The following is a 23,249-nucleotide window of genomic DNA, read 5'->3' as shown; positions in this document are numbered from 1 at the left end:
CAGAACTCAGAGAAACATTTTACTTACTAGATCACCAATTTAGTATGAAAGGCTATATATAACTCAGGAACAGCCAGACTGCAAGATGCAGAGGGCAAGGGATGGAGAAAGGATACAGAGTCCCCATGTCCTCTCCAAAAGCGCCACTGTCCTGGAATCTCCGCAGGTTCACCAACCTGGACATTCCCTGTACCCTGTCCTGTGGGGTTGCTATGGAGGCATCATTACACAGGCATGGCTGATTCAATCATTGGCCACTGGTGAGGGATTCATATTCCAGGGGATACGTCCCAATCCCTCAGCCATCCCCAAAATCAGGGGGTGGGACTGAAAGTTCCAACCCTCTATTCTGGTTGGTTTCCCTGGCAACCAGCCCCACCTTAGTTACCTCATTAATGTAACAAAGGACACCTTTACCACTCTCTTGGCCTAGGAAATGCCTGGAGTTTTAGGAGCTCTGTGCCAGACCAAACATCTCTCAGTATAAACCACAGCGTGACCATGTATCATAGCCTAGATACGTGCCTCTCTCTGCCTAGCTCCTCTCCCTTTTCACAGGCACGTGGCTTTAGGTGAGCTGGGAATGCACCCGCACAGGGGGATGCTGGAAGGCTCGCAGTACCTGTGTGCCCTGCAAACCCCCTAGAGATACATGCGCGTGTCTGCAGCTCTGAGGAAGATTAGTGAGTCAGAAGTTACTATTCTCTAAAACGAAGAGGCAAATATGGATTTGACCTTATGAACTATTCATCTGATTACAATAAGATGATTGGTCATAAGAAAAAGGTTTAAAGTCAGTGTCTGATGAAAGCAGCCACTATTATCCCTCCCCTGACCATATTGTTCCCTCTGAAGGAATATGTGGGTCATGCAGGTGGCAACACCTGGTGACACTTTCTAAGCTGTCAGAATACAAAGGAACTCCTGTAATTAGACAGCCGCCCAGGGGCCATGTCCTGTAACTCAAGTCATCACAAAGACACAAACAACGGTGATCAGACATGCCTTTTGCCAAAGCCTTGATGGGGACAGTCTCAGAGAGTTTGTTGTGTTATCTAGGCTGATTCAGCTACGGTGGGAGCCCTCTGCATTTGTAGCCTGAACACAGCCGAAGACAATACGAAAGCAAATGAGCAGGGCTGTGTACCCATGAAACTTTGGCTATGGACATTAGACATGAATTTTGAAGAAGTTTCATGTATCATGAAATATTCCTCTTCTTTGGATATTTTCCAACCATTTAAAAATGCACCAACCACTCGTGGCTTATAGACTGCACCAAAAATTGGGATTTAGTTTGTAAGCTTTAGTTTGCTGACTTTTGATCGAGCATGTTAAAAAAAAAAAAAAAAAAAACCTACTGCATTATTTTAAAATATTTTTTGGATATGATCTGGCCATTCTCAATATTCAGAGATGATTATGATCTGTTATACAGGTTGTTGGAAGGGTGATTTTTCTAGACATACCCACAGAGCTTACCGGAGACTGCCATGACTGGCTGGTGTGATTCTGCTTAATGGTGTGACTACAGTACGACCGTTAGCCTCTGTCTTGCAGCCCGCACGTCTGTGACACGCCATCCTGGCTTCTAGAGTCTGCTGTGCTCTGCACAGGCATCTGTGCTGTGGAGTTAAGAAAAATGTAGTTTCATCTGTGAGAATGGAAATATCAAATTTGCAAAGTCTAAATCAATAAGAGGAGCTGAACCTACCTATATGGCAAAAGAGAAGCATGGGTGATAATTTTGGATTCCATGGAAAATCTGAGGAGAGTTTATCAATCTTGTTTAAATAGAATCCATTTACTGGTGAAGGCAATGTGATAATGGCCATAGTTGGCGTAGACATTGTTTATTTTCCTGACATTCACATAGTCATGAAGGACAATGGGGACTTTTACTTATTCATTAGTGTTTAGAATTGGGTAATGGAAAGTGACAAGGTTATCTAAATACAAGTTCAATGTGGGCTTAATCTCATTCGTTGATAATAGAAATTCCAGCCAGGAGCTGGTCTGTGCTGAAAGATACCTTTTCCTAGGGCTGTGGATTCTATAACCATCATGAATCGAATGCCAAAGAGTCAGAAATTAATAGCTAACTACATCTACAATAATACATAGTTATGTTTACCAAAAAAAAAAAATGCAGAAATGTGGCAAAAATATAGAGCAGCGAACATTTCCAAGCAATATGGAGAAACTTGAAGTCAAACAGGATCAGCCGTCCCTCTGCAGGCAGATCGGTGGGGCCAGTTGAAGCCTCCAGCTGGGGATGAGAACCGAGTCCAGTCACAGGCGATTTATTCAGTGACAATTTAGATCCAGGCCAATCTGATTTTATGTCAAAAGATTCCAGTCTTCTCTACCAATGGCAGAAGTTCAAGTTGACTGATATCCCATTTCCAATCACAAAATAGCCTGCTTGAGCTCTTATTAGTTTTTTCCACGATGCTTACTTCTCAGCTTTTCTATATTCTTACCAGCATCTGTTGGCACTGTTATTTATGACTTGCTTCCTCTGATTGTATTCTTACATTTTACGCATTAGTTCTATTTTAAATTAAAACAAAATAGAAACATATGAGTTTTCCTGATAAGTCATATGTGGACATTCCTCATCTAGGGAAGCTACACAGCACCGCGGTTGAGGAGGGGATGGGTGAATATGGCCCAGATGGGAATATGGCTCCAGGAGGCGGGCTCTGTCTTCCAAAGAGGTGTTGCAACCCACTTAATCAGAGAGTCTGAGTATACAAGACTTAAATGACAGTCCCTGCTTTTTATTTTTGTAAAAAAATATCATAGCTGTTCCTCTTTGAATGAGGCTGCTTTTCAGTTTGGGTGATGGCTTAAGTGTGACTGTACGTTTCAGTATCAGGCCTTTTACCTGGTTCATTTGCACGTCAAGGGGTGCTCAGCCTCCTCTGGACCTCATTTCCCCTCCGGTGCTGTGGGTTTGCTGGTTGAGGGTTTGTTTTATGTCCCTATATACATCATGCTTGTATTTCTGTCATTTACAACATTAGTAAAATGGTATTTTGAAACTTATATATCTTAAAAAATAGTGCCATAACTTCTGGCTTAGGGGGCTCCTCATGGAGGGAACCATGGGGTGGCATCTCCTCCAAAGCTGCAGGTTGAGCTGGGACAAGGTTTGGGGGTATTTCTGGTTTAGGCAGCAACCAGTTCTATTGTTCCAAGGGTTATTTCATAGTGATCAAAATTTTTTTTCACCTCTGCCTCTCAAGATTTCATCCAGAGGTAGGAAACACATGTGACATGTGAAATGTGGTGTTGTTAGGACGGCCACACATCTTATTAACTGCCCTTCAGTTTTCCCAGGAGACATTGCTAATTTTTAAATGTGTTACATTTGTGTGATAGAACAGTTTGCAGTGTTAAATAATATCTAAATAATATTTAAAGAATGACTGTATACATATATATCTTTAAAAATATTCATTCTCTGAACCAGCAATTTATTTCAATTCTAGAAGTTTATCCTAGGGAAATTATCAGATTCTTCTTATAAGAATATCCATGGAAGCATTACTCATTACAGAAAAATTGGAAATAAGTAACTAATGCTTTGAGTGAGCCTCTTCAATCTGAACACCTCTTTAAGAAAAACCTGTGTCCTATGTTCCTCAAATCAGCCATAAAACCCATTAAGGCATATGGCTATTTCACGCTTCACTAGATTAAGCCAACTGAGACCCTTTAGGTTCAAGGGAAGAAATACTAGGGAGCTGTTTGAAGGGCAAGCAAATCAGAATTGAAAGCCCTGTATTTCTTTTTTCTTCTGCTACTTAAAGCTGCTTAATAGGCCTTCTTCTTTCTCCACCCCACCCTTCCATGCCGAACACCAAGCCCAAGGCCACTGTGTGGGCTGAAGCAAGACCAGGGGAGAAGGGCGGCTGTGGGGGCCCAGAGAGGGTGCCCGGGGCCGGAGCACAGCGGTGGGACACACAGGGCAGCAAGACCTCTGCCCAGGGGTGTCAGAGCCTCAGCGGTGGGAAGAACTCATCAGAGGGGCAGCCTCCCTGGGGGACGAGCCCAAGCAGGTGGAGGAGGGCATTCGCATAGGGGAGGACAGGAGACTGGCAGTACACAGGGACAGGGACCAACAAAGTGAACGTCTTAGAGATGAACAGGACTGCACTTCCCTTACTGTCAGAGAAGCGAGTCACAAAAATGGGACAGAAGACCAGCTCTCATGGTGTTGGACAGGAGATGGACGCACCGGTGTGAACTCGAGGTTTTCACTATCTGCATCCAGACAAAGAAACAAATACAGATGTGCCTAGGGATGTGTGTGCTCCAGCTCTGCCCACTGCGGGAGACTGAGAAGGGTGGCACCCCAGGGGCGATGAAGGGCCTGGGGCTCATTTCCACTGTGAAGAATTAAGGCCCTTTGGAGAAACTGTTGACTTCAGTGCTGGAACCAAGAATGATGCTCTGAACCTGCAAAATCTTGTTTTGCCAGAAGAAAAGAATTGTGGCAAGTATGGAAATGAAAGCGTGAAGACCACTTGCTTATTTTCAAAGACTATCCTCATGAAAATGTACTGATGATAAAGGAGCAAAGAACAGCTTAGCATGGGAAATCCTAGAAGACACCACCGCAATCTACGATCAAGGGAAACATCGGTGTGGACAGTCCGTCACATGCCACGTGAAGCGGAATGAGAACAGCGTCACTTCTGTGGTTCTTGAGCCAAAAACCCCCGACCTGAGTCAAATCATGAGTGAGCATCATACCAACTCAGGTGGAGGATCACCCCGCTAAGAACTGTGACGTCCTCAGAAGCATCAAGATCATGAAACTCCCAAGGGTGTAGACAGACCACTACCCTTAGATGGGCCGAGCAGAACGTTCAGACCCCAGGAAGAACCCCGCAGGCGTCAGTGTCCTGGTGTCCTTTAGTTGCAGGCACTGTCTCCCTTCGGCTGTAAAGCGTCCTTGCTGGGATACAAGCAAAACTGCACACTGTCACACGACGTGCATTTCCCTGTCCTGTCCCGGTACTGGCCTGCTTCCGGCCTTCACGTCTGCAGAGGAGGGGGTCTGGCTGACTGGCTTCTTCAGCCTCTCTTCTCTCATCACCTGGTTTCCACCTTTGACTGGGGACCAGGATGAGGCCAGGGTGGGGGCAGAGTGGGGGGCATGACGCCGTCATAGGTGTTCCCTAGTCATGAGCTGGCGCTGGTGCCCTGCAGGTGTGGCGGTGGGTCTAGAGCTCACCTGTCTTGTACTTTCCCTTGCCTTATGTCCTAGCTTTCACGACTCGCTCAAGCTGGGGCGTTTTGGTTGCAATTCCTTTGACAGAAGCCTCCTCTACTAACGGCTTAAGCCGCAGCCTTCAGCCCGGGTTCCTGAGGCCCAGTCTTCTGGGGGGGCCTCTCCTGCTCCAGGCACCCTCTTTGGAGTGGAATCCTTTTGTGGCTGACTCCAGGCCAGCCTCCAGCTGCAGGGCTTGCATTTGGACCCCCCCAAATCCAAACATTTCCTTGCTCACTGACACTGTTCGCTGGCCCCACAGAGACACTTGGCTTTGCTTTCGAGGTTCAGTGGGCAGGGCTCCTAGCCTCTCGCCTTCTGACTTGGCAGGTGCGAGCCGGCTACCAGGGGCCAAGCCTCTCTCCCTCCAGGGGCACATGCAGTCCCTCAAAGATGCTCCTAATGCCCCCTCGTTGTACGGTAGGTGAGGGGGAGCCCCTGCCCTCTCACACAGGGAGGGGGAGAAATGCCACAGGATGCTAATGTTCTTTTCATTTTATGATGTCTTCCATTTTTTCTCCTTTTTATGCCAAAGTGAATGATGGGCTGGCAGAAAAGCTACAGTCTGTCCGCACTCCCAGCAGCCTGCACACACCCCTGGTGACCGTGATTCTTGCATTATGCTTGGAATTCGGGGTGGACGCCAAACCCTGCACCACACCGGTCCAGGTACACCGGCCTGGGCGAGAAACGTCCACCTGGGAGCTATTGACCCCAAGAAATGCTGGACTGTGACACATCTACTACAGCTAAAGGGTTGGCCTCTGTCTGGGGCCTTAGAGAGACCATTTCAGTTATTTTTTGTTGTTCTACTCCACCTTGGCTGGGTGCCATCAGGTAAACACCAGCTCAGGTACTTCCAGAAGGTTAAGGTGAAATCTAACCAGGTTAGGCATGCATTTAGTGTGGGTAAACCCAGAAATATAACAGAAATAGCAACAAACATACACGCTTTGTACACTAGGCTCTATATTATTTTATTTACTTGGCTTCATCTAAAAACTAAAGGCTTTCTGTTCCATTTCAGTTGTGGAGCAAGAACGAGAGATGGGCTGTGTCCGTCAGCAGAGCAGCACCAGGGCTGTTACACGAAGCGCGAAGACGCCAGGCGCCTGCCTGCAGCCCCCACCCTCCCCCGAGGCCTCACCTCTGTGCACGAGCACACGTGTTACGTCGGTGGAACTCAGACACTGACACAGCAAACTGTGAGCTTTGAGCTCCTTTCCACCAGGGAAAACTCTGTTCTTTGCTTCTCATGACACAGGAAATGAAGATAAGGGAATATTTTTTCTAATTTTTATTTTGGCTCTATTTTGAAATAGGTTTGTACTTTAGCCAGATCTGCCAATTTTTTAACATTGCCACGATTTGTACTTTTTTTTTCCCAGAGTTCCTTGAGGGTAGAATGGATACATCATGCTCTTTGATCCTTTAATATTTCCAAGTGCGTTTCCTCAGATTAGGATAATCTTTTCTTCTCTTATGCAACCACAGTACAATTAACAAATTCAGAAGATTCAGAAGATTTAACCTTGATTCATTAATTTAATCTGAGCTCCCACGTGTACCCACATCTGTCAGCTGTCTCGGTCAGGTTCTTGGTAGGATCTTTTTGTTTTGTGTTGTTTGTCCATCAGTAAATGGTTCCATCCTAGACTCGGCCTGCAGAATCCCGTCAGGCCGTGTGCTTTACATACATCTCAGCGGTGTTCGTTTGTGTGTTTGTTTTGAGTGATTTCTTGCTTTGTGGTCATAGAAATTTTTTAAGTAGACTTCATTTCTTTAGAGCACTTTTAGATTCACATCAAAATTGAATGGAAGGGGCAGACATTTCCCATGTACCCCGGGCCCCCATATATGCACAGCATTCCCCACTTAATGACACACATCCACCATTACAGCGTCAACATAGTTTCACTGCCCCACAAATCCTGTGCTCCTCTTGTTCATCCTCCCCTTCCATGCAGCCCCTGGCGACCACTGATCTTTCACCATCTCTACAGTCCTGCCTTCCCCAGATGGTCATACAGTTGGAACCATCCCGCGTGTCATCTTTTCAGATTGGCTTCATTCACTTAGTGATATGCTTTTAAGGTTCCACCATGTATTTGCACATCAGATAGTTAATTTCTTTTTAGTGCTGAATGCTATGCCGCCATCTGATGGATCACAGTTCACTTATCCATCACCTGCTGAAGCACATCTTGGTTGTTTCCAAGTTTGGGTAATTATGAATCAAGACTTTATAACCTTCTGTGTGGGGCTTGCTTTTTTTTGTGGACACAACTTTTCAGCTGCTTTGGGTAAATACCAAAGAGCATGATTGCTGGATGGTACGTTAAGAGTGTGATTAGTTTTGTAAGAAACCGTCAAACTGAGTTCCAATGTGGCTGTGTCCCAAGGCAGTGTGATCACATGTAACTGTTCCTATTTCTTTTGAATCTCCTTATTGTTATTTTGTTTTGTACCTTTTCTTCTGATTAAGCAAATTGTTCATTGCTCTGTACAAATGACTGATTTTTAAATTTGTAGTTATGGGATTTTTGGATTGGTTATTAATTAAAGCTTTTATACTTACCTCTGTTTGTTTTTTGTAGAACTAGTTTAGTCTTTTGGATAAGTCTCCTTGTATTTTATTTTCTGTGTGTTTTCTATTTGCCCCTAAGCTTATACTCCATTTTAACTGTGAAAATCTTCTGGGACCTGTCCTACGGCTGCACTCCCCGAAGAGGATGCTGTTTGTCGTGCCAGGCCCCGGGGGCACCGCCGTCCTGCAACTGCTCTCCTGCAGTCACTTGCCCGGGTTTGGTACAGACCTGCAGGTCGTGTGAACTCACCTGGCTGAAGAGCAGGGCTGTGGTTACAAATCCCCAGAGGACTTCCCTTCCCTCCCACCCAGAGAGACTACATACCCCGGCTGTTGTTCTAGTGTCATTATAAATGTTGTCCCTTCCCCTCAAAGGTGTCCGGTTTGGAAGACAAATCATGCGGTCACTGAGCATTGGTGTCAGGCAGGGGGACTCTCCTTCCTGCCCCCTTTGCTGTGCAGGTTTATTTCTTGTTTTCTCTCACAGAACATGTGTAAACCCTCTGCGGCCGCCTTGATTCAGGGGACTAGAATCCCGGCCTACGATGGCCCTGCTCTCTCTCCTGTCTTCCGTCTCCCTCGCCCTCTGCAGCCATCAAAATAAAACCTCCCATGTGTCAGAGTCCACGGCACAACCCTCAGAAGAGACATTGCTTAGAAGTCAAAGGACGACACGCAGGCTGCTGGTGGCAAGGGATTCATGGCGGCATTAGGCCTTTGTCCTATATTCAACGGTAACTATCATCAAGTAGCTTTTCTTGTCTTTCAATGTTTTTGCCTTGAATTTAAACTGAACCATGAACCCTGAGTCCTTTCTGTGTATATTCACTGGTTCTTTCCTCTCCTTTATCAGCAACATGTCTCTGTAAGCAGATTCTAGAGTGCTTTGCTTTGTGTACACAGACGAGAGTTTTACTTTTTTATTGAAAAAGAAAGATTTTCTTTTAATTAGTCTTATCTCTTTTACATTTATTGATATGACAGGAAAGTTTGATGTCTGTTTTGCCACCGTTCTTACATTTTCTTTTCCATTTCCTTTTGAATGATTCTAGTTTTTTCTCTTCTGCTCCATGGTCTCTGCATTTAATTTAGTGTGTGTATGTGTCTTCCTTCTGCGTGTTCAGAAGGATTAGAGTCCGGGGTATTTTTGTTTTGAAATACTTTTGAAAATTGTAATGATACTTTTCAAAAACCTCTGGCAGGGGATGCCGGTGAGCGGCGGTGAGAGACGCTGCGACGTCTGCCCCGCTGTCCTCTAATTTCCCGATGAGGGAATCCAGGCATCGGAAATTATTCTTCCTCCTCTGTTCCCCTCACCTTCCCTCTGTCACCAATGTAATTGATGATGTCCGTAAAACTTGTTTTTCTAAAGAAATTCTTTGTGCTCCTGAACTTCTACTAAGTTATCAGATTTAGGTAATTTCTTTCGATTCCTCACAATGAAAGGACATTGGAACACAAACTTCTTCTTCTCTCCCCTTTCCAATTCCAGGTTGGGTTGACGTGGTGTTATATTATTTATACCATTTATTTCCTGCTCCGTCCCTCTAATTCAGGACTGACACGGATCAGAGCTCACCATTAATCCTTTAACTCCAATACCTTCTTTCATCTCGTGGATGAATTTTGTTACCCTACTTGATTTCGTTATCAAGCTCTTTTCTTTCAAGAGTGCACAGTCCCTCAGAGCATGAATATCTGCAAGTGTCCTTCCTTATTTTTACCCTGCATGACACTTCAGCTCAGGTGGCAGACACCCCAGAATGCTTCCTCTGCCGTCCGTGTGGCTAGACGTGGCCTTCCTGAATGAAGAGGCGTGAGCAGCATGCTCCTGGGAAGAGGTGAGTGATATTAGGAAATACTTCGTTTCTATGACTAACAGACAGACAGGGCTTGGCTGGGCCTTGCCGGTTCCTCTTGCCTTGAGCACAGAGGTGATGGCTGGAGGTGCAGGCAGCCCTCTTCCGAATCAACACTTGGCAAATGTGTCTCAAGCCAGGACTGGCACTCTGGAGCACCACTGCAAGCTTCTATTCAGAAAGGTTAGAAGGCTAAAACCATATTTTGCAGCATCCCTTGCAGCTAAGTCCTTCATACAAATTTGCATCTACCAACCACATGTATTTATTTGATTACACTAAACCAGAATTAGGAAATATTAAAAGTTAGCGTTATTGGGACCACTATACACATATATCTAAAAACAAGATGGCCATTTGAATGCAACCAGAATTAAATCCCAGGAAACTAGGTATAGGTATAATACATTTCTGCAACTGCAATTACCTTTAAAAGGAGTCATCATGTATTTTTTTAAGTGAATAGAAAATTATTTTATTTAATAGTTCTAAAAGGTGCAAGATACAATGGCCAAAAATGTTTTTATTAACTATGATTTTCCACAGATACAAATAAAACTGGCTTTAAAAAAAAGGTTCTTTTAAAAAGAATAGGTTGAAAATATCTCAAAACAACATAATCTTCAGTAACGTTCCAAACTCAAGAAAAATGGGGGCCAGCAGGCAATGGGTTTTTCACCTGGGCCCCAGCAATCTTTAAACCACACGGAGAGACATTGGATGGACAATGAAAAAGAGCTCACGGAAAGAAAGGAGAGTGTTGGTCCACAGTTCTAGCATCAGGAATGTGCACAGCAGTTCTCTGTCAAATGATCTCATGATGCATTTAAATAACAGAACATAAAAATAATTTTAATCTTTTTAAAAAATTGAACTTGTCCAAAATTGATATTGTTAATTCTTGCTGAGCTCCAAATACGTTCCCAACACTTGTGCAGGCACAGAGGATGCCGGGTGAACAAGACAGACAGAATCTTCCCTCAGAAATCTTATATTGTCTTGGAAGAGGGCCTGAGCCCAGAAGTGACAGGGGTCCCCAGGCTTCAGTCGCTGCTCGCGCAGGACCCACTGCCAGGGAAGCAAGGCCACTCGGGCGGGGCCTCTGCCCCAGCTCGCCAACGACTTTCCTCAGTCTTAGCAATAATAAATCAATACAGTTCAAACCAACAAATGAATCTCCACGGAACCCTCTTTTTATTATGCTGTTTTGCATGATTTACCACCATGGTGAGCATTATGTGAGCATTATAATGTCACATAATTTGGGCAGACGATTCGGGTATAAATCCCACTTTCTTATTGTGTATATATACTGGAAGCAATTTTTATGCACTGAAAAGACTTTTAAGCAAGTGATGCCACTCACTTATTTTTCAGAATTTCTCAAATCAATAAACTTCTATTGAATCATCACTTAGATTTAAAGATCTCTTCTTTAAAATGTTCTGTAGAAAGATTTCTGTGTGCTTATAGACTATTCTTTGAAACCATTTATGAAAAGGTGTGGCAAATACCGGGTAACACCTAATCAGTGACTGGCAAGTCCAGCAAGTTGGTGGGCACAGGTGGCCGAGACCAAGCCCAGCGTGAGTACCTCGGTGGTCCTCAGAGACCAAGAAGGTAAGTAAGATTCAAGAGTCAATAAGCCTGTTGTGACTGTTATCAATACATATCTTCATTATAAATTGTTTAAAATGCAAGGACCAAGAAGGTAAGGTTCAAGAGTCAATAAGCCTATTGTGACAGTTATCAATAAATATCTTCATTATAAATTGTTTAAAATGCATTGTACAATAATTGTTACATTCCCATATTTGAGACCCTAAACAAGCCAGGCATTTGAAATACTAATTAGAAGATCATTTTGAAAAAAGATAAAAAAGAAACACTTTAAACATTAGCATGTTCCTACGACTAGATATTTCTGGTTTCCTGTTCACTTGAATTTAAACAAAGATTTTAAAGTGTATATAAAACATTCACACATCAAAGTCTAGCTAGTGCGAAATAATCAGTTCCTTTTTATACAGAGACTGATAAAGCTTTTTCTCGGTTAGCTGTATTTGCTGTCTTATGTGAAATATATTTTAGTTGGCACTCTTTTATAAGCTGCAGGAAAAAATGGGGAGTGTATCTAATCTCTGCTGACTATAGCTATTTAGTTTTTTTGTAAACCTGAATCCAGAATTCAGCATCCATTTTGACCTCTGATGGAAAAATTTAAAAGGAAAGGATAAGAAATGTAAATTCAATTTATTGTGTGAAAAGACAATTACTCTTTTATTTTTATAATGTATTCAAATTCCACATGGAGAGGAAACTAATTTTAGCTACATTCTTAAAATGCACAAGTACAGCCTCTTAGTAAAAATCTGACAATATACAATTTCCCTCTTTAATCAAGAATCGATTACTTATTTGTGCATTAATACCAAATGATATTCTTAACTAATATTTGAATATTCTTCATTTTAATATGGTTTTACTTTTGTCCTGCTTATAGTTTTCTCTGAATTAAAAGAAACAAAAACTCAACAGAGACACAGTGGTCATTTCCTAGTATTTACATATTAAGGCTAAACATGAGTCAGTTTCTCAAAACAGGCAAAGCGTTTATCCTCAGAAAGACGGGGAGTGTTGGTGGCTCGGGGGCAGCACATTCTAAAAGGAGCCGCAGGAAATGGCAAGTTCATGTTCCTTGGGGGCAAAAAGATTCAGAGATCAGCCTGGTTGGGCAATGTTGAGAAGCGGATCAGATGCACTCTGCCGGGATTCCGGGGGTGCGTTCCTGCGGGCCCCGGGTCCCACCAGATGCCCGCTCGCGGCTCTGTGCCCAGCCAGGCCTGAAGCAATGGCTGTGGATGAACGCACCGCCCGTTGGCCAGAATCAGCAAAGGTATTCAAGAGCACAGGGAAGAACTGGGCCATGACTAAGTAGAAGAGTTACTACAAAATGTTGGGCTTATTCTATTTACCTGAGGATGGACTCGTGGGCACAGGATGTGCAATAGGGTTTAATATGTTGTTGATGAAAAGAAATGCGGCATAAATCTTCACTCACCACGGGGGAGGAATGAACTTTTCCAGAGCACTTCATCGGGAGGTGGTTCACGCTGTCGGGGAAGGTCCCTCTTCAACCTGGGACTTACTGATGTTCACAGAGAGAAAATAAAAGCAATGCCTCCATCAAATATAAAGAAATAAAAATAACCAACAGAAACAAATGAGTCCTCACTTCTGCCCAAGCCGCCCGCTCCTCCTCGCTTCACCTTTGCACCCTGCACGCAGACCTTCTGGTGGACAAGGGGAGCCTGGTGGCCTGAGCTAGCGGCTTGGCTTATGCGTGCGATTCTATTAGCCACAGAATGTCATTCCAGGGGCACGCTACAATGGAATTTTAATCAGGGTTTCTAAAAATTATTATTATATTAATGTACTGTCTCTAAGAGACAAATAAATTACCCAAGACCGACATATATGGATGTTTTGCTGCTCAGTGTCAGATGAAGCACTGCATACCTAGAAAAACGCTCGCTGCAGGAGTGGGGACATCGAGACAAGACTGATTTACTCTGTCCCCACATGTACGTATCTTTCAAGCTCCATGGATTGTGCTCTGCTCTGGGCATACGAGGGTAATGAAAACGAAATCGTTGGTTTTAAGGAGCTCAATCTAGTGAATGGTGATGATTATCCCTAAAGATAGCATAAAATTTCCAGCAGAGGTGTACACAAAACGTTATGACGATGGATTTAAGTCCGTAAGCATGTTGGCGTCAGGCCGGAGTCTTGAATAATGAGTTAGCATTTAGCAAGGAGACCAGAAAGTGAAGACTTTCTAAAGAGAAGAAGTCACTGAAAGTGTAATGGAGAGAAAATGTTATGGTCAGAAAAATACAAATTACTCAGCATGCTTGAAGCATCATAAAATGTACACAGTTAGGAATAGAGAGGCGGGCAAGGGCTGGTCATTAATGTTGGGTGTGTATATGCTAACAGAAGGAGTTTGTAGAATATCTAAAAGCAAGAGCTTTGCTGGATTAATTTATAGAGAAAGGATTCATAAACTGATTTACCTTACAGCAGTCATTTTATCAGGAATGATGTGAATTTTATCAATTAGACTTTAATCAAGATGTTGCTTAATTAACCTTTGATATATTAATAGTCTATAATATATTAAGTTATCTCTAAGGGGAAGCCGTTTGCCTATTTTCTTAAAATTTTTCTTCAGAAATTTCTTTTTCAGATTTTAAATATTTTCTGAGGACAACTTTAGATATTTCATTTTTCATAGGTAATCATCATTTCCCCTAATATCCAGCTGGAGTGCTTACAATCTGGAGAATTGTTTTTGCTGTTGTTTAAGGCAGGACGAACTTCACGGTGTCATTACATAAAAGAGGAGTCAAGGGGAGGAAGGGTGAAGGACAAAGGGGAAAGAGGAGGATTTAGGGGTCAAGGATCCCCCAGGAATGGGGGGTAATGGCACCTGCGGAGCTGCTGGGGGTCTCCCACTCTCTTCTTACTTGCATTTGACACTCTGGCTTCCCGTTTCGCATGGAAACAGAGCTTCCTCGAGCCCACAGCACCCACCCGTCACACCCAGCAGCTGTGCATATACCCCCGTGTCCTCTCGCTCCTGAAGATGGACTGGCCCTGGTCCCAGCCCAGGTCCCCCGGCTGCGGTCCCGGCTCAGGCCTCCCGCGCTCCGCCACGCATGCATCAGCCACCGTCTCCTGTCCACCCGCAGAGGCCTCGCGCTGGTCACTCTGGCCTTTCCAGCACCATCCGTTTTCTCCTTTTATGGTGTCATGCTGCTCTTCGGCTTCCACATGTGCTTCTAATTCTCTTAGTGAAGCAAACACACACACACAACCCGACCTCCATTTCTCTTAGTGAGACACACACACACACACACAGCAAACACACACACACAACCCGACCTCCATTTCTCTTAGTGAGACACACACACACACACACACACACACACAACCCGACCTCCATTTCTCTTAGTGAGACACACACACACACACACACACACACACAGCAAACACACACACACAACCCGACCTCCATTTCTCTTAGTGACACACACACACACACACACACACACACACACACACACACACCATTTCTCCCGTTCCCACCTCCGTCTGCCTGCCTCTTCGTTTTCTGGTTCGCCTCACAGCAGAACTCCGGGAGACATTTCCCTCTCTGCAATCATCCATTTATGAATTGGATTTATTTGTTTACTTACATTTTTTCATCAGGGTGGTGAAATGTAAAATATTCCAGTTGACATTTTACAATGTGGGGAAAACACAAGAATAAACATGATCACTCTTCTTGAAAATTAACTTGGTTCAGAAGGCAGTAACTCTGAACACCTGCTCTCCTTACCCAGCACTCCGAGGGGAGCTGTCTGTTTACCGCAGTTGTTTAGTGGCTCCCCCCAGGAGCTGGGGCATCTCTGCTGGGACAGGAACAGTTGCAGGCAGGGTCCACCATGCAGAGCGCGGCCTCCCCCAGCTCCTCCTTGGTGCTGTGCCCCCTACCTGCTGCACTGCCAGACCCGCAGGCCAGCCTCACAGGCTGGGCACCTTGGTGTACAGAGAAGGAACGCTACTGAATCGCAGGTATTAAATTCTCGAGGTCAGTTTTCTTGGCGTCAAAGGCTTGTTTGCCTTCATCTTTTAACTTGAGGCCATGGTTTTACTCAAAATTTGATTTACAGTTAGATAAGTCTTAGTTTTCTCTGTTGCTCTCTTGCCATTACCGTTTTCACTGTGGTTCAAATTTCACTTGCTTAAATCTGCTTTCTTTCTGTGGCCAAGCTAAGTTGTTGACATAGTACATTGTCTTGGTACTTCCTGTAATTTTCTCTTTCTCCTCTTTTCCAGCAAGTAGCTAGGGTTTGCAATTCTTTGTAAATCCCTTTCCCTGGGATCGTCACTGGGATGTAAGCAAAGGCAAAGTCTCTCTCTCTGCCTGTCGGAAAAACCCGTACATTTACAGTTCCTTAAGTCTCACTCCAACTAGGAAGTTAAGTGCTCGTGCACACACACACACGGGTGTTTAGTTGTTTTCTGAGGTTGAACCATGCACATTATTCTGTAATTTTAGGTAAATGCAATAATGACATAAATCCAAAAATGATAAAGACAAGGGCCCCTAACTCCTGTCTAATTCTAATCTTACAAAATATCACACTGGCCAATAAAAAGGCCACCAGTTGTAACCTTCACTGTCAAATTAAAAAATGACAAATTTGACTGCATAAAAATGTACAACTTGTGTACAGAAAGTGACACCCGCAACAAAATGAAAAAGCAAGGCTTCCAGATATGACCAGATGGCCAATCAGGAAAGCTAAACAACATTCTCACTATAAATACTGGAAAAGATGCTGGATAATACTTTCAGACATTTTCTTAAATGCATGGGTAAGCTGCAGGTAAAGACATAAAGTTCTCAATTTTCAATATTTTCAAAACCAAGCATCCTGAAAGGTAAGCCAGCACTTTGCCTTGGGGAAAGAACATGCCTTGCTGTCATATACACCTGCCGAGTCTGTGGACTATGAGTTTTACCAGCTACAATTATAACAAGTTCAAGTTTTGTTGGTCTGTGTGCTTGACATTCTCCCTGCACAAACTATTCTACTCCTAACTTCCACTTTGTTCAGCTACAGACATGTTTCCCCCAGTATCACTTCCTAAATAGATTTAATACTCAGTGTTTCTGTCCGCCCACTGCCTCACGTAACAGAAAACGGGATGAGGGACACGAAGCACAGTATTTTCAATACTGATCTTGATTAATCTGAATTCACAAACATTCACACAAAAAAATCAAATAAAATTTTTTTAAACAGATGAAATAATAATTGCACTCATGTTACAAAATGACATCTAGACATCTAGTCTTTTTAAGAGGTGAACGTGCTTCGTAATTGTGTGTATCTTCTAGTTTATGTATTTGCATGGCAACATGTACAACTTCTTAATGCTCTCACACTACCGTTAGTTAACACTCACTGGCTGTATTTCATGAAAGTTTACCAGATCATTGTTTTATTCATTAGCTGCCCATTATTTATTATTGTATAAAATGATTGTTCTTTAACTTACAGTTTCTTACCCTTATTGATGGGCATATAGTTGTTTCTTTTGAGTGCACCTGGATGAGTAGATAAATGTAGAAGTGGAATTCTTGGCTCAAAATATACATACACTTTTAATTTTGATTGCTTTTGCCAAGTCAGCTCCCGGAAAGTTAGCTCAATTTATACTCCCACAAAAATAAAAAAATTAAAAGCACACAGCTGCTGTAAATTCAGGCCCCATAGTAACAAGAGGGACAAATGCACCTGGGGCATATTTGGTGTGTGCCGTTCCCAAGGCAAGGTGCTGGCTTACCTTTCAGGATGACATCCAATTAACAATCCTGCCCTATTGTGGGACATCATAGAAGCCAGATTCCATCAAGAGCCACTAGTTGGTGACCAGTGGCTTTGGCCACCACACTCTGGTAACGGACAGCACAGTCAACTCGTGGTACACCTGTGTCACAAGCCCCATAGTCACGTTCACGAGCCATGCCCTTTTTCATCAACAGTGAACGGTTTAAATACTTAAATACCTTAATACTTTTAAATACTTTAAATACTGTTTAAAGTAAGTTGCATAGGCATTCTTGAGGTAGAATTTATTTTTGCACTTAATTCTCAATATTCTTGTCACCAATTCCTGTGTGGTTTACATATATGTTGGTTTATATCTCATTACTCAATAAGAAAACCTTCAAGTTAAATTAAAAATGGAACTAAGGAAGATACAGTTTTTATGTTTTCACACAAACAATCCGTGGAAAATGGTTTAATCAGCTACTTACTGATTTCTATGACATAAGAGTTTAGAATACCAACTACATTCTGAATATATTTTATCTAATTTTTTAATCTGCAATTTTTTTAAGTTGCAATGTTTTGTTAAGCATGAGATATTGTTTATCTTCATAAACTTACACATAATTTTCAGAGTAGAGAAGAAGAACCATCACAATAAATATTTCAGTGACATATGGGGACATCAGTGTATCTTACATTGAATCTGTCAATCAAAACAAGAAGATTCACACATTTGTATAACAAATATTTATTAGTCTTTGTTTTCTCTCACCTACTAGAAATAGAGATAAGTGTGTATAGTCTCTGTTCACAAGGGACCTAGAGTCTAGTAGGTAGGAATGTATGGGAAAAGACCACTTACTTTATAGTAAAGTATTTGCTTATGTAGATGTCTATGCAAATTGCTGTATAGTTTTAAACATGAAGCTTTTAGGTCAGTTTGGAACCATCTAGAAAGGCTCCACAAAGCTCAGGATCTACAGAGATTGGAGGGATAAAAAGGAACTTCCCAAACGGACAGATTGCAATGGACCCCCCAAGGCAAAGGAACATTGTCTACCAAGACGAATATGGAAGATTCTGGAATCTCTGAGCAGTTTAATACAGCTGGATGAGAGAAGGGCACTGACAGAATGTGGCCGGAAGTGAGGCTGGACGAGGAGTGGCGAGGCCAGTCCTTGAGGAGATCTGCAAGCTCTGGAAAATATTTTGGAGTCACATAAGAAAAGAGGAGGTGCTGTGCACTTCGACTTGACTTTGAGATGGTTGTATGTTCCTGTTCGGTGGTAAGAAATAACACAGAGAAAGCCCAGAGACCCTTCACCCAGGTCCCCCAGTGTTACACCCTGCAATTCTGTCTTTATATTTGGGGAATTATTCTGTGGGGTTGTGGAGATGGATTGATAAGAGACACAGAATATATCAAGGAGCATCTGGGGAGCTCAGCCATGGCAGAGGACAGAGAAAATGAGGGTCATGCCAGTGCAGGTGGAAATGGGGGATGGATTTGCAAGGCATTTGTAACGAGAAGTCACAAGATTGGACAACTGACTGGATGCTAGAGGCACGGAAAGAAAGGGATGCAGAAGACTTCCAAGTTGCTGTCCCGGAAGATGTGAGATCCCCAGAACAGAGCCTAAAGGAGCAGGAGCAGGTCAGTATCATCGCCTGCAGGGGAAGTAGAATGATTGATAATGATGATTAGATATATCAGGGAATAGCATCAGTGCCCTTAGAAGGAGCACTTGGAGGAGAATGGTTGCCCTTGCTCCCTCCCAGCCAGGCTTCCGGAAAGAAGAGGCTGCGCAGTGTCTACGGGATGGGGCGGGAGCCCAACCTCCAATCAGTGACAATCAGCGAACACGGACAGCCTCATCTCCTCGACTGGCCTCCCTGGAAAGGCCTGCAGCCCCCTTCCAGAGCTCACCCATTACTGGAACCCCCCCAGCTTTTATCGCCGCAGACACCTCAACGCCCCCGCCCTACTGCGGGGCCCGGAGTAACGTCTTCCTGGCCTGGTTTACGCTGCCTGGTGTAATTTCTCTTCATCTGTTGTACTGAACTACGCAGAATCTTAAGTGAATTTGTTTTTACTTCAGCCAAGCGAAACATTTCTTTGAGAGCTGCACACTGCACCCACCACTCCCATTACTTAGGAAAAAAACCTGTATTATGTATTTTAATAACAATACTTATTGTGGCTGATGTCAAAACTCATTAATTAGTATTTAGCATAAATTTATTGAGTGAGATACTAGTTCAATTGTCCTTTAAAATTTTAAGGAGAACAGAAAGACTCGGAGGTAAGCACTTGATTAAAATTGAAGGGGAAAGATGTCTCTGTGTTGTCAAAGTTTCTTTCTGAACCCACTGGATTTCTGAATTCAGTCTTGCCAATAACAAGGTACAGTTGGTAATGATGTAAAGTTCAGTGATGTGGCCTGTGGTTCTCAATCTTGAGAGGAGCATTTTGAAGTCTCTGTGCCAGAACCTCTCTCCATGCCCACGAGACCCCATGGGCTACGGCTAAGGACAGAAACATGGACTTTCAAACATTGTCTAGGCGATTGGATGTGAGGGCAGACCGAGAACTACTAAATCACAGGGCCGTTTGTGAAGAAGAGCTTCTCAGACCTGACTCTGTAGACAGAGCATCAAGGAGTCTTGCTAACTATTCGGATTCTGACTCAGTAGGCTTGGGGTGGCTGGAGTGCATTTTTCACAAACTCCCATGCTGAGGGCTGCTGGGATCACACTTTGAGGAACAAGGTTCTAAACACCAAGTAAGGCTGGTTTTCAGCCTTGGCTGCTCGTCACGTACACCTAGAGAAGTTGGAAGAATCCCACCTCTGCAGATAAATGCACATAAATTCATTTGAGCAGGAATCCTTCAGTGCAGGAGACTGGTTTTTTAAATGCATAGAATTGGCATTAGATCAAAATGAAATAACCTGATTTCTAAGAAAACACTTCAACTGTTTTATTAGGTTTCTATAAAAGCAGTATGAGGTGTCTTCTTAGTAATTATGCATTTTTAGACTTTATTTTTTTGCTTTACTTGGAAAACTTACTGACACAATTTGCCAACACACTAGTTCATTGCCTGAGGTTCTGGATTTAACTGCTCTGGTCTGGGGTGCAGTTCATGAGAGTGGCTGAGGATTGGTTCCCTGCTTATGAACCAGGACCCCTGCCTTCTCATGAAGATGCAGAAATGGGGGCAAGCCCTGGGGCCCTGATGACAACTACGGCAGCTAAAGATGTGTCCCAGAGACCAGATATTATCAGAACCTTCACAAATTGTCCCTAGTGAGAGTGAACTGAATTGAGGAAGGGGCTCCAGTTATACAGGGGAAAGATCGAGTAGGTGCATTTTGCAGAGTCCTGATTGGTGGGAGAGGGAGGCAGGCTCACCTGACAGAACCAGGCAATCAGCAGGAGCAGATGTTGGGAAGACAGAATCCCTTGGCTCATAATCACCAGCACTCCATCTCTGCTAGCCTTCCACAGGAGGTGGAAGACCAATGGGCTCCCATCCTTGACCTGCCTCAAGGTGTCTGAATAGCCAAAGCAACAGCCTTCAGGATGGATCTGGGCCAGCTAGGGGCATCATACCATCCAATGGGCATAAACTCCCACCCCTGTAGTTGCTTCATGAGCCACAAATGAATCCACAAGTGAGCACAGCCCCATACCACCGATGCATATGCCAAAACTGAATAGGCGACCTCAGGGACACATAGAACCATGAAAGTCATCTCTACGGTGCCATAGCTGTGGGCCAGGGAAACAGTCCACAGTGGGGGACACCTAGCCACCAGGAGCGCTTTTCTTTGTTAATAATAATAGTTAACACTTGTCGGACCATTGCTGGTTGACAGTGTTGTAAGTCAGCCACACAAGGATACTATGTGATAGGTGCAATCTCCTTTTTGCACATGTGGAAGGCACAAAGACGTTGGCTCGCTTTCCAAGGTCACACAAGTGCCTACACCAAGACAGCTGCCACAAGAGGTGGTAGTCTGAGCACCATGACCTCATGCCTGCAAAAGTCCAGCCATCTCTAAAGAGAGTGCCTATTACATAGTCAGATCACTAGTAACAGTAGTTCCCTCAGTACTGCACAACTGGAAAATGATTGCAACTCTTAATTTCACGCTTTAGTCACTATACCTGGATTTAGGAGGAAAACGTCAGAGCCTTACATGGCTCATTTTTCTGTAACAGCTGCAGCTCCGTATGTTATATGAATTTTGGTCAAGTTGCTCTCATGTGAATACTGAGTGCTAAACAGTGTAATTGGAAGCTGGAGTTGATTGCTAAGACTTGAAAATGTTTAGAAAGGAATGTTGGAAAAATTGTGCTCTTTAATAAAAGACATCATTTTATTGTTACCCCTAACCTGCAGAACTCCTGTTCACCATGAGGAAATAATTTCTGGATAATAATCTGGGTTTGCTTTAAAAACAGAATTTTTATACATATTTTCAAGAGCTATAATATATTGGATTACTGTAATATTCTCACATGTAAGTCATAATAAGTGAAATATTCAAATTCTCACAGGCAATCCAATATGTTTTTCATGATAAAATTATGAATTGGAACAAACCTTCATTTTTTATATTTCACCTTCCTCCTTCTAGTCAGGCAAATGACAGAACTGAAAAACAAGCCCCCTTTTATTTTATAGATGTAAAAGTCAAGACCAAGAGACGTCTTTAGCTTAAGGTCACACCACTTAGCAGTGGCAGAGAGAAAATTAGAATAAGGATGATGCAGACAGAAGTCTCCACTCTAGTCCCAACTTGATAAATCAGCAACGGATTGGCTGTCCTGGGGGCTGTTTGAGGAGGGGCTCTGATCCCCCCTCACTAGTGGGGTAATTGATTGGCAATGTCTGCATGTGCCAGGGTTGGGGGAGGGATGACTGACCGTATCCACTAACAGGTTTTCCACATCTCATCACCTGTGTGGTGCCAAACACAACTGAAATGTAAATTCTCAGCAGAGCATTTCACCAGGTAAGTCCTGGGACACAGTGTGGACTAGAACAACTGGCTGGGAGCCCAGTAAGTGTGCAGGAAGCAGTGCTCAGCCACAAACTGGCTGCCAAGAAAGGCCACCTGTTCCCAGGACGTCTCTGAATGTCGCTGTGGGTGTGTATGAGAGAGCAACACAAGGGCAGAAAACAGTTCTACCTACACGGCCAGCAGGAACAGAAAGGCAAATAAGAGAAGGGTCTGTGTGTGGGTGCTTTTACTGGTACAGTAAGAACCAGTGTGACGTTAACGTACACACTGTCAGTCTGGGGGGCAAGTCTGGTTTTGTTCAAGTCTGCCGATCCCCTGAGACATTCCACCAAAAATTGTAGGATTTGAAAGATGGTCCCAAATACACAAAGCCTCTGAAAATCTCTGATCCCTCCTATTTCCAAGTGTAAGCCGTGTCCACGGGCCAGTGCCGCTTCGCCCAAACCATTCGCGTCATGACCTTCCTGCGGTTTGGTGCCTCCTCTGGGCCACTGGCTTCAAAGTCCAGCAGCCTCTACAGAATGTCATCCTTCCTGAGCACTAACAGCCTCTGTGGGGAGCTTTGTAACCAGAATAAGGAATGAATTAGTGCTTCTAAGCATGTGATTTTGTTGTTTTATTTTTAAGAAATCTGGAGGTATTAATAAGTCCAATTGCCAGCAGTGATGGACAGGTCAGTGTCTCAATACAGTGGTGAAAGTCACCTTCGCCAGGACAGGAGAAAGATGAATTATGCTTCTAGTGACAAAAGCTAGTGAGGGCTGTCAGCAGGTTATTAACAATGAATTCCAAATAAAGAAGTGACCATCTTTAGCTGGAATTTCGGGATGATAAATGTTTCAACGCCAGTTCTCCCAAACCATTTCAATGAGCAACTGTTAAAAGAACTTACTAAAATTTTATATTTTTAAATATTAAATTACACTTCAGTGGTGAACACTTTTTGAAATTATGGAAACGTTTCTCATTACTGCTGAATTACCTGAGGTTTTCCTGAGAGTGAAAGTCATTAAGATAAATTATTTATATGGCATTGTTTAAAATGCTTGACTTCCTAACAAAAAGTTACATGAA

The 23,249-nt window shown here is 43.4% G+C and overlaps 1 long non-coding RNA gene across 2 annotated transcripts in view; it reads right to left on the bottom strand.

The window, feature by feature from the left end:
- The window catches only part of LOC118916672 (uncharacterized), a 39,303-nt gene that overhangs the window by 5,485 nt on the left and 10,569 nt on the right, over positions 1-23,249 (bottom strand). For both annotated transcript variants that reach the window (XR_008994559.1, XR_008994560.1), the window contains exons 3-4: positions 12,792-12,878; positions 1,483-1,625 (exon numbers count right to left, since the gene is read on the bottom strand). This is a non-coding gene — a long non-coding RNA (uncharacterized LOC118916672). The remainder of the gene's footprint in view (positions 1-1,482; positions 1,626-12,791; positions 12,879-23,249) is intronic.

The sequence above is a fragment of the Manis pentadactyla genome, chromosome 17 (genome assembly GCF_030020395.1).
Source record: "Manis pentadactyla isolate mManPen7 chromosome 17, mManPen7.hap1, whole genome shotgun sequence".
Lineage (NCBI taxonomy): Eukaryota > Metazoa > Chordata > Mammalia > Pholidota > Manidae > Manis > Manis pentadactyla.
Note: the sequence above shows the minus strand (reverse complement) of the source record. Positions and strands in the feature narration are given on the sequence as shown.